A 12,644-nucleotide genomic window follows, 5' to 3' on the forward strand; every position below is an offset into this window, starting at 1 on the left:
ATATTGCAATAGCTTAGATAAATATTGTCAGATTAAAAGGAACACTAAAAGCAAGAGATTGAATAAAGGATTGTACTTCTGCTAGCATTGATAACTTGCATATATGAGTGTGCAATTGCAGATAGCTCCTCCACAATGACATAGCTCATATCACCTCCTATAACCTCAAATGTATCTATTTTATTTCTTAAATTTATATCCTGCTTCTCTGTCTAAAACAGCAGGCAAAGGCAGCTGACAACAACTGACAATAAAATACAGATTAAAATGGGATCTTAATTAAAAAATAAAAAGAAATAAATTAAAAGCAAAACAATAAAGAATAAAAGATATACAGTTTTGAACCAGTTTGGGGGTTTATGTGCATGGAAGCAGACTTCTGCATGCAACCCCTACCGGGTAAAGGAACTCCATGCACCAATGTGGGCTACATGCACAGTTCCTGGATGGATTCAGTGGCCATAGCTATGGAAACGTAGTCATAATCAGGAAATTACAGAGAGCACTGAGCCTAGCTCTCATGGTCTGGGACAATTGCCCAATTTCAAATTTTTCATTCTTGAGCTAGATACATCCCAGAATCTTGCTCAAAAATGGTTTTGGAGGATACCAATCTGGATGTCTAGGACTGATATGGAACCAAGTTTGATTGCCCTTGTGGATGGCTAACACAGGAGAATGGATGCGTTCAATCATGGAAGGATTTATGCCTCTCTTATTTCCAACCATTAGTTTCCTGTGCTAACTCCCTAACTCAGAGAAGTGCAGGTGGTGGTTTATGGGAACAGCCTGGTAAACAGCAGAAAAGGCCATTGCTCAATGGCAAACCATCTCCTTTGCATGCAGAAGGTCCCTGGTTCAATCCCCGGCATTTCCTGGGCATGTAAAACTCCGTCCTGAAACCCTGGAGAGCCACTTCCAGTCAGTGTTGATAATACTGGACTAGATGCACCATAAGTCTGACTCAATATAAGGCAGCATCCTATATTCCTACAGAATGGCTGAAGCCCTATAAATGCCTCAGGTCAACATCTACTTGTGTTAGATGTGCACCGGGCTGGAAAAGGTCGGTGGATATCTGTTGCAACAAACATCATCCTTTTATCTTTGATCTGAGAGACTGGGGCGGGGGGAGTTATTTATTTACAAAACCCAAAGCATCCTGCTGAGCACTCTTTTGAATCAAATGAATTTTCTATTGTAAGTCTGAACAAAGCAGCATTAGAACCTTTAATGTACATTTGTTTTTGTGCTTGTTTCATTCTTTTAAAAAAATCTATTTGGAATAAATGGTTTTCTTCCCTAGACCTAAGGGAAATACTTTCGCAGCTGGTAGGGGGACATGAATTCCCCCCAAAGAGGATGAGGATTTGCACAAAATTTGCATATATTAATTTATACACATAGATGCAAATATAAAGATCATTTAATAGCATTTAACAATATATGACAAGTTGTGGGTTTTTTTTAATGCCCCCCAGAACTGTTGTTGTTTTAAATGGATACTGTTGTTTTATACTGTTGGTTTTTATATTTTTGATGGTTATAAATTTTGTATACTTTTTAATGTTCACTATTTTTAACTTTTGTAAACCGCCCAGAGAGCTTCAGCTATGGGACGGTATATAAATTTAATAAATAAATAATAAATAAATAATACTTAAATAGAAACATGTCAGCGCTGTGAACTGTGCTCCGGCTCAGTGTGCTGTCCATGTGCTAACAGTTGATGGGCGTCGTCAGAGCTCCTGGATTCTCTTCTCATGGTTCTCTTTATATTTAAATCAGGCCTGGGCTAGAGAGACTTTCAAAAAGAGGACACCTTCAAAGAGAGGACTGTCCTCTGTCCTTCCAATAGGGGATTATCTTCTTTAAAGTAAGGCACATGATTGTCTTATTTCTGCAGCTTGGCAAAGGGCTGTTTACTAGACTAATATAAACCATAACATACAGCTTCTTATCTTTAAAACAGCCACTATGTATCATTGTCATGGGAAGATAGAGAGAGCGAGAGAGCAGCAAATTAACCCAACTTCATGCTATGTTCTGTTCTGTGTAGGCTACATTTTAATTGAAGACCTCCAAAATTTATGTGTTGACAAGTGTTTCAAAGACAGGCCTATTTGAGATTAGTTTTAAATAGTTAATTTATTATGATGTAATTCTAACCATATTTTCTTTTAATTTTCCATTAAGAAATGCCCAAGAGGCAGTTGTGTGATCTTGCGCTGGGGTAATGCAACGTTTGAATGGATATTCTGCTTCAACCTCAGAGAAGCAAAGGAACCATAGACTGAAACTTCCACAAGTTTCCTTTCCCAGCATTCCTGCAATAAACACCAGGCGTTTATTGCAGGATTGTATCATAGTTGTCACTAATGGGCCATATGACATTCACCTGCTCCCATAGTGATATTGGCTCTACGTCTCACTTTTACTGGAATATCTCTGACTGCTTTGTCACTTTTTTCTGGCTGCCTTGTGTCCATTGTGAGGAATGTGTGCAATGCGCCTCCTTTGCGAGGTTGTTGCTTTTCGCATGAACCAGGTCACTGATTTTTTTTTTTTAAAGGATCACCAAATGGCTACTCAGGGGAATTGGATCCTCTCTGCCCACAGCAGTTATGCTACATGCACTAGTACAGATAGAACATAGCAGGATAAACATACAAAAAAAGAAAAAGAAAAGAAATTTGTTTTATTTACTGGTTTATTTTATTTTTATCCCCACCTTTCTACCAAAAAATGGCAGCTTATAGAACCAATTAAAATTGATTAAAACAATACATTAAAATGCAATAAAAACATAACAATTACAGAATTTCACAGGAAAGCCCATACATACAGCTGCCTGATTATTCTCTCCTCCAAACAGTGAAAAATTGCACATCTATGACCCTTCCTATGAAGCACCCATTTCATATGTGCTTTCTTTCCATTTCATAGGTAACATTATCTATGTAGTGGAAGGGAGAGCTCCTACAATGTCTGTGGTTGACTGCAGAACTATGTAGATGTTTGATTTTACTATTAAAAGCCCTGGGCAGGATCTACACTCCTGCTTTAAAATGGTTTATAACAGTAGTGACAACTGTTGGGGCCCAGGACACACTCCATAGACAGTTTTCAAAACGTGTTCAAAGTGTTATATCCTCTTGATGTAGATCTGGCCCTGATCCATATATAACCCTAGTGAAATAGCTGATTTGATTTAATATGGTTGCTGAAGAGTAGACTGATTACATTACTACCTGGCAGCATGAAGGGGCAAAGTGTCCCAGGTGAGAAGGAAAGGGGAGTGACTTGGAGGCTGATGGTTTTCATTTCATTGGAGCTGTGAATTCATTCCGGATTCCTGTTAGAACCAGCCACAACTCTAACGCTATCCAAGGTGCTGAATGCCATCCCCAAAATGGATTCAGTGCCTTGGACCGCTCCTATAGAGTTCTGGTTGGGTCTGACTAAAACCCAGCATGGATTCACAGCCCCACCAAAATCTCAGGTGCCAGGTTCTTCTGCAAGACTTGTATAGGAAGTTGCAAAAGCACAGAGATGGAGCTGTTGTTTCTAGACTAGCATAGTAAAAAAAACAGGAGTATTTAATGGAATTTAAGCCCCAGCGTCCTTTAGCACTTCCTGTGACTTGCATCATGAAAGGTTATTGCTCTACTATAGCCTTGGGGCCCATGAAGGATAATATATAGAAGGAAATCAGTCATGGCAGTCAATGTGCTGAAAGAATTAACTAAAACAAAAGCCATACAGATAACTAGATGTCTTGCACTTCAAAATGTGCTAAGAATTCTTCAGGGAACAGAGCTCAAAAGGAAAGAAGCCTTGATATTATTTCCTCCTTTTTTGTACATGAATAGTTTTGCAAAGGAAAAGAATGACTGATTTGTGGATTCAGAAATAGTATTCAGTCACACTATACATTGCAAAGAGGGGGGGAAACTATGCACCATCAATAAGATTTTCATGAAAGGAACAGATGCTTTCACTGAGGGCTGTTCTATATTATCTGTGTTATCAGACATCCACAAAACTGCATGCATTATCCAGGTCAGGAGGGAGTGGTTGTGTTTTTGCAAAAAGCAAAGTGAGTGCTCAGCAGAGCAAACAAAATGCATGTTGCAGAGCTGAGTCAAGAAGCATGAATGAATGAACTAGTTTCTGATATGTTTCTAAGGAGATAGGGTTGAATCCAGCATTGTAGTTTTTCATCTGTAGGGACTCCCAACCCTTTGGAGCAGATTTGGAGGGTGTGCAGAGTGCTGTAGTGGGAAGAAGAGGATGTGGAAGTCCTGTTCCATTTTTGATACCTTTGCACAAGTGGGACCACAATGTTGCATCCAACCCATAGTGCCTTCAAGCATGTGCAGAATAACTGTGACAAGAATTATCTCATTTTAAAAAGGGGGGCATAGTACCTCTGAGCATTTGCAGAATATCCATGAGACCCCTTCTTTGAGTCTTTTGCACCAGCAACTGGAGGTGTTTCTGTGGGTTTTTTAATTTAGATGTGCTGCCTATTTTAATGTCACCTGTACTTGATGTTTTATATTACTGCTTCTGGTTATTTTGATTGTTTAATGTAGTATTTTATGACGCTATATTGGTTTTTTCTTTTATGCCACTCTGGGTATGAAAGTAGAAGAGTGGGATAGAAGTATCACCCACTGAATGAATGGAGGATAAAGGACTGTACATGAGCACCCAAAGTTTGTGAAAGGGCCTGGTAAAATACATCATGCTGAAGGCTTTAGTGGCTTGATTAAACATTGGCCCTGTTCAGATGACACACTAAGCCATGGTGGTTAAGCATTTTGAGCTAAATCATGGTTCACATGTCATGTGAACCATTCCTAACCATGGTGGCTACATAATCAAGGTTTAAACACACTAGTCACTAACCATTTGCTGCAAAAGGGTTAGCAGCCTAACCATGGCTTAGTGTGTTCTCTGAATAGGCCCTATGTGTCAAGATCTTGGTTAGGGCAAGAACATTATGTTATCTTGTTTCAATGAAGAACATGGATACTCCTCCTCAGAAGTAAAAAATATTGCAAACTTCCACTATCTTTAACAGTGATGTTTCTAACTGTATTTATATGGTACCGTTTGCTGTATTTTTTAGCATTCTGAGTACAATTGTAGAAAAAACTGTAGCTGTCCTCATGTAACTATTTAACAATAAGGGGAAACAGTCTGGCCACGAAAACAGACAGAACATTGCAAAGATCAGCTGAAAATTTGAAGTTTGTATTCAAAATTTGAATTTTGAATACAAACCCATGTTATTCAGTTCCCTATACGTAAGGGGTGTGTGCATATATGCATGTACGTGTGGGTAATAATAGCTACTTCATGAGGTATGAAGGAAACAACGATTGTATATCTTGTTCCATAGTAAGTTATCGTAATGATAAAATAGTGATGACAATGTGTTAATTCAGGTGATACATTGTTGTATCTTGAGACTGAGAAAATCAGTGTTTTCTTCACTGCTATGTCTGTCAGTACCTACCACAAAGTTGGCATAAATATAGCCCATGGATAACAATCAGCAACAGTGACTTGGTTCACACAACAGGACAGTCCACTGTAGCTTAATTTACCCACAGGGGGCAGTGATGTTGTACTGGCTGCACATGGGCACCATTTTTACATAGTATCCCTTGGGCACTTGGCTTATTGTAGCTTGCCATGTTGTGTGAAGCCAGGCAGAAGGGGGTTCTTGAGGGTTGGACAACCCTCAAATAACCCATGGCTTGTTTTAGAGTTATTTGAAGTTTTTCTAACCCTTAAACAACCCCTGCTGCCTGGTTTTGCATGACACGACAAACCATGGCAAGCCTGGTGCCAGCGGGATACCCTGCAAAAATGGTGCCCATGAGCACCTGGCACAATGCGACAGCCCCCATGGGTAAATTAAGCCACATGTTGTGTCATGTGAACCAGGTCACTGACTCTACTTTCACTGTGAATTGTTTCTTTCTATGCAAATGATCATTTGAGTTTCACAAGTATTAAAGTATGCTCGTGTGGCGCAGAGCGGTAAAGCAGCAGTTTCTGCAGCTGAAACTCTCCCCACGGAGAGTTCGATCCCAGCGGAAGCTGGTTTCAGGCAGCCGGCTCGGGTCGACTCAGCCTTCCATCCTCCCGAGGTTGGTAAAATGAGTACCCGGTTAGCTGGGGAAAAGGTAATCACGGCCGGGGAAGGCGAAGGCAACGGCAAACCACCCTGCTATAAGGCCTGCCAAGAAAACGTCAGTGAAAGCTGGCGTCCCTCCAAGAGTCAGTAATGACTCAGTGCTTGCACGAGAGGTTCCTTTCCTTTCCTAAATATGAATGGTTGTTGTGGTGCTCTGAAAGCTATACAAAATAGATTAAAATCCTTTCCCAGAGGGAAAATTCTAAAACTAACGAGAACACACTCAAGCCTTTCAGTTTCCAGAATCATGGAACACAGTTTAGCTAGTTAGAAGAGCCAAATAGGGCTGTATAGGTAGGAAAGCTTATTTTAATGAGTATTGGCTGAAGCTGTGAATCTACAATTACACAGAGCTGTGGGTTTGGAAGGGAGATTGCCAGAAACTGTTTTTATTCTGAAAGACACTAATTGTGTGTGGGTTTTGTGTTTAGACAGACTGTGCTATTTTATTTACAATATTTTGCATGTGTGGGACTGTCTAGAGGCAAAACTGGGCACCTCATCAGAACAAATTGCAGAACTTTGTTAGCGTAAGGCAACACTTAGCTAGCAGTAGCTTCTGGCTATTATACCACATCACTGTTACCAGAGGTCTGAAAATGCTAAAAAGAGGCTGTGGTAATGGGTTAAAGATTCAAAACAAAATATTGCTAACACTAAAAAACTGGTCATCAATGCAGAATGTTGAGCCAAACACATGGAATGTCAAATGTATGAGTATGCTTAGGCTGTTTTAGGAATCTAAAAGAAGAATGGTGTTTTTTGTTGTTTTTTTGGTGGGGGGGAATGGTCCATGGACGTTCTTTTTTCTCCATCTTCCCTACCCACTATAGAAAACCCATGGGAATACACTACATGGGGCACTCTCTCTCTAGTTATGTAGGAAACACTGCCTGGCTGCTGAGGTCACCCAAGCTGCTGCTTGGAATACAAAAGCTATTTTCTCCCATTTTTTTTTCTTATAAAAGGGAAAACCCTCAGCCACACCATCTTTAAAGATAAGCCCATCCCTACCCAAGAGTTCTTTGATTTTGTTACTCACTCCCCACCCACCCCAATTTCCCCTACTTCGTAGGGGAATAAACCCACAGAAGTAGAAGAGTATTTGGCCCAGACTGAGTGTTAACTACTGTCTGATTGGAAGGATCGAGAGAATGCAAAATGGACCAATGCTCAGCTATTCTCCACTTCTTCTGTGAAAGACCATAATGCATATTCTTGTTTGATGGTAGACACACGCTTAGTACCAAAAACCATACCAAAATGCCACCCCAGATAACAGAGCAGTGCTTTGTAGCGTGATCATTGTGAACTGCTATCACAGAATTATTGTCTCTGTGGACTCCGTACATCATAGCTTCTGTACACTCTTCATGATGCCACATAGGCCCATTACCCTAAACCTAACCCCCACCCATTACAGAATTAACCCTAACCCTATTCCTTTGTAACTTTTGAAATCCCAACCCAAATCAATAAAGTCCACTTACAGTATTAAGGTGTTCAGACAAGGGGAGGGGGACGGTAAGGCAGGGATGGGCAGGAGGCAGATCTCCAGGTGTTTTACACTTCAACTCCCGAATCAGGAATCTCTCTAAAGGAGAAGACAAATTGTGATGCTCTTGGCTGTGATAATGATATTTTTGGAACTATATCATTCCGAAGCATTTTCATTACTCTGTGTTCCTGTATAATTTGATTCAATGTGTTTAGGATTCAGGTATCTGTTGTTCTTCTGGGGAGTTAAAAGGAATGTCCTGCCGCTGATCCAAAGAGAACTGAAATATATTACTGTCAGTACAAAGCTAAAGTTTGGGCCCAAGGTTGGTTGTCTGATAATAGTCTGGAAACAGCTAGCAGCCCGGAATATTCCTTTCCCTTGCAGCAACCCCGAGGGGACCCACGAATCTGCTCTGGAGCAATGGGGGAGCAGATTTGGAACATGTGTGGCGGTTGCAGGGTGAGGAAAAGACTGGGAAGTCCTATTGCACAAGTGTAATGCTGCTTGCATGACAGTTGGATACAACCCATCGTGTGGACCTGTGAGGCAAACTTAATTAGTTAACCAAAGTCAAGCTTTAAAATGTGTGTACGTCTTTGTTTTGAATTAGCATGCTGATAAAAAAAGAGAAAAGTTTGAAGAATATTTATGAAGCTCACCTAGATGAACACGCAACTTGAGAATATAGGACATTTATTTTTAAAATGTGTATCCCTCTTTCCCACTCGAAAAGGCTCAAGGCCATTCACAATTATTGTGAGGAACAGGGATGATAATGATAGCAAAGGACTATTCAAGTTCTTGCAGTCAAATGAAAATTAAAATAAACCTGAAGGCTCTGAAGACGTAATGGGGGACTTTTGGCTTTGTGCAAATCCCTGTCTTTTCCTTGTGTTCTCTGAGAGCACACAAATGCCCATCTCCTTTAAAGCCTTAACCAATTCTGACGCACCTGACCTTTTCTGTGAGTTGGATGGTGACTTAGAAAGTAAATAAATTTCCCTACAGGTCACAGCATTAGCCAGAAATCCTCTGACTTACTCTCTCCATTTCTTGATAAAACATGGAAGAAATTAGAATGGAGAACATTCTGTGCTTCTTCTCCAAGAAAAGGAAAGAGAAAACAACAAGGTACCCAGTAGGCTATATATATATATATATATTCACTATATTCACTAATTTCTAATGTCTTTGTGAGATGGAGATAAATAGAGATTTTAAGACTATGCAATATGTATTCTCTCAAAAAAGACACACTTAAGTGATTAAGCTGACAATATGGTGTATAGGTTTTCATAACTCTTGATTAGAATCTTCTCCTTTGACATTGTGTACATTAATGTATCAATGTCATTAATGTATTTACTCATAAATATCCTGATCCTGCAAGTAGTTTATATTTTTTAAAAATCTCATGGGGGGGGGCATACATTGTGGGAGTAAGATCCATTACACACACACACACACACACACATGCACACACACACATTTATATACAACCTTATCTTTTAAAAAGGCATCAAGGCAGTGTGTAACAATTTAAAGCAATGAAAATAAGACCATTAAAAACATTAAAATTACACATTTTAAAAGACTGAATTGAAAATGTGTAACTTTACACCTTTCCTAAGAGCCAGGAGAGTGGGAAACAATTGTAGTTCTCATTCCAGAGTTTGGGGCCACCGCCTTGACCTGATGATCCAGGGTCAGTGTAGGATCAAGAAGCACTCCCAAGCTACAGGCCTGATTTTCACGGGGGGTGCAACATCTTGCAGAACAGGTTGAATCCCAGTCTCCGAGTCAGGATTTCTATAGATCAACACCACCTTTGTTTTATCATATAAAACATATTTTAAATGGATACCGTATAAAAACAACAGTATCCATTTAAAATCAACCGTTCTGGGGTCCGTTAAAAACAAACAAACTTAGCATTGTTAAATGCTGTTAAATACCTGGGAGAAGAGAAAAGTCTTGACCTGGCACCGAGAAGATAACAGTGTTGGTGCCAGGCGAGCCTCATCGGGGAGATCATTCCATAACTGGGGGGCCGCCACTGAAAAGGCCCTCTGCCTTGTTGCCATCCTCCGAGCTTCCCTCGGAGTAGGCACTTGAAGGAGGACCTTAGATGTTGAGCGCAGCGTACGGGTAGGTTCATATCGGGAGAGGCATTCTGTCATATATTGTGGTCCCAAGCCGTGAAGGATTGCTCTTTAAGTATTTCTTTGCTGGAATATATCCCAGACTGGGGCACTTATCTACAAATCATTCCTGTGCTGCTTTTTCCATATGTAGACTGAAAGTATGCAAAGACTAGCACAGGAAAATACAAAACAACTGAGGAGCAAACTGTAAAGGAAGGAAGGAAGAGGAGGAGGAGGTGGGAAGAAATAAAAAAGAGGCTGAGAGACAAAAAACGAACAAGTAGTTCAGTGATGGACACAGCACAAGGGCTAAACTTCATCTGATATGGGAGATCCCTAATTAGAACTTCCAGTATTTTATTTTGAAATAAAGCCTGCTTCAGGGTGGTGGTGGTTCTAAATTGGGTTAAAGAAACTGTAGTAGAGGGATTGGTGTTTCCCTTATCTACTGTGTAAAAAAAAAGCATATAATTAGACCCGTATTTCATCCACTGCAAGGAAAATAGCAGCTTAGCATGAGTCGATGTGGACTGGGGGAAATAGTTCAGGGACTGGGGTTAGCTACTCACTCCTACAGCACCAGTGTCCCAATTTGATCATTGGAGCCCCCATGGCTGTGTTTAAATAAAAATTAAAATGTCTGTAGATCCAATGGTGGATCTCCTGTATCACGTGTAGTTTGGTAGTTAGCTACAACACATTGCACATTAAATTGCACTGTTGTTTGCCCCCATACTTACTGCTTTGCACTGCAAGTCAGGGTTGTTGTTTTTACCTCTTCTAAAAGGCATCAGCCCTGAAAATATCAAAATTATGTGGTGGGGTTCTTTGGCCCATGTTTGCGACCCCCCCCCCACCAAAGAAAAGGGTCTGATAAGGATACAGGGCCCTCTATTCAGCACTCTTGCTTTTCAATATTATGCACAAATTGTTCCACTTGGTAAAATGTGAGTGTTACAATAGGGTTGGAGGAGAAAGATGGATTGATTCAGGACCCATTCCTCTGCATATTTAGACAGAAAAAAGTCCTACAATTCCCAGTGTTCCCCAGCCAGGAATGCTGAGAACTGTATGACTTTTTTCTGTCTAAATACGCAGAAGACCACACCCTCAGTGGCTGACTAACCTTTAGGGATTACATGATCTATTGGAGTGATCGGTAACAGGGACAAAGGATTATGTTTCTGGGTTTAGAACATTATGAAGGTAATGTGTGTGTGCCTATTACATTATGTGTGTGCCTATTCCATTTTTCAGTGATATATAGAAATTATTTGACTGCCAACATATATATTCTGAAGACAGCTTTATTGTTATTTCAATTTATGAGTCGCCCTACAGCCAAAGTTCTACATCCGAAGCATTTATTTATTGACTGCTTCTGGTAGATGTACATGTTATTGCAAAAATTCACATTACTGCTAATGTTCTTCCATCCCACATGTGTGTTGGTGTTTCTATAATATCGGAACGGATACTGAAAAGACCATTCTTTCTTGTGTCTTATTTTTATCACAGAGTTGGCCGTCTCAGTTTAATGTGGCATAGCTCTTAAATTCCACTAATTGGTGGTCACTAGCGTGCTGTTGCTAAGCAAGTTAGTCAGTATTAATTAATTATCTAGCCCCCCCCCTTATCAAACACATATACAGGCTTGGGAGGTGCAAATGCTGTGTCGGAAGAATCCAGACAGAAGCCATTTGTAAACTGGAGGCAGCGGCTGCGTCACAACTAAATATATAAGCAGGAGTGTTTCTACTCCAGCTGCAACCTGTTTAATTGGCTTCTCTGAGAGAGGCAGGTGACTTGGTGTGTGAAATGTCAGTGCTGAGGATGTTTGTTCACAGGAGAGCATCTTCATTCATACCTGAAGGTGGAAATTGGAATACAAAAGGAAGATGCTGTTGCACGCATGCTCTGCTTATGGGTTTCCCATAGGAAGCTGGGTGGCCTCCTCGTGAACAGAACGCTGGACTAGATGAAACTTGGTCTGATCCAGAAGGGCTCTCCTTATGTTCAAAGATTACAGCTAACCAAGAAACGCACACAGTTGTGATTTGCAAAACAAATTCAAAATGCTGATTTCAGATCATGGTTTGGAGGCAATCCCCGGTTAGCAATGACCATAATTCCCAAGCTTGCCTAAACAAAACCTCTGCATGTACAAACACCTGTTTACATGGAGAGCTCTGTCCACATGATTAACATGGCTGAACATATGGGGGCTTTGAACAGGCTGAGATGTCCAAAAACGTATCAGGGGTTCCTTGGCACAAAGACAGTTGTACCAAGGAACAGATGTGTATTTTAGGAAGCACTTGTGGACCAAGTTACACATTATATGCTAGGGTGAAATATGAAAAGGAGGACAGGGCTCTGTATCTTTAACAATTGTATTGAAAAGGAAATTTCAGCAGGTGTCATTTGTATATATGGGGAACCTGGTGAAATTTCTGCTTCATCATAACAGTTAAAGCTGCAGGTGCCCTGCCCTCTTTTAAATCTGGTCACTCTAGTATAGCTCTTGCAGCTTTAACTGCTGTGATGAAGAGGGAATTTCACCAGGTTCTCCATATATACAAATGATACCTGCTGAAATTTCCTTTTCTATGCAACTGTTAAAGATACAGGAGCCCTGTCCTCCTTTTCATATGGTCACCCTATTATATGCAGATCCACGTAACTATGTAACCAGTCAGTTTTCCCCTCTCCTTGCACCACCTTTAGGGGCTTTTCTACATGAGGCTTTTAACTTGCCCCTTTAATGAGGCTTCTGCTTCCAGAT

Source organism: Elgaria multicarinata, chromosome 3 (assembly GCF_023053635.1).
Source record: "Elgaria multicarinata webbii isolate HBS135686 ecotype San Diego chromosome 3, rElgMul1.1.pri, whole genome shotgun sequence".
Taxonomy (NCBI): Eukaryota; Metazoa; Chordata; class Lepidosauria; order Squamata; family Anguidae; genus Elgaria; species Elgaria multicarinata.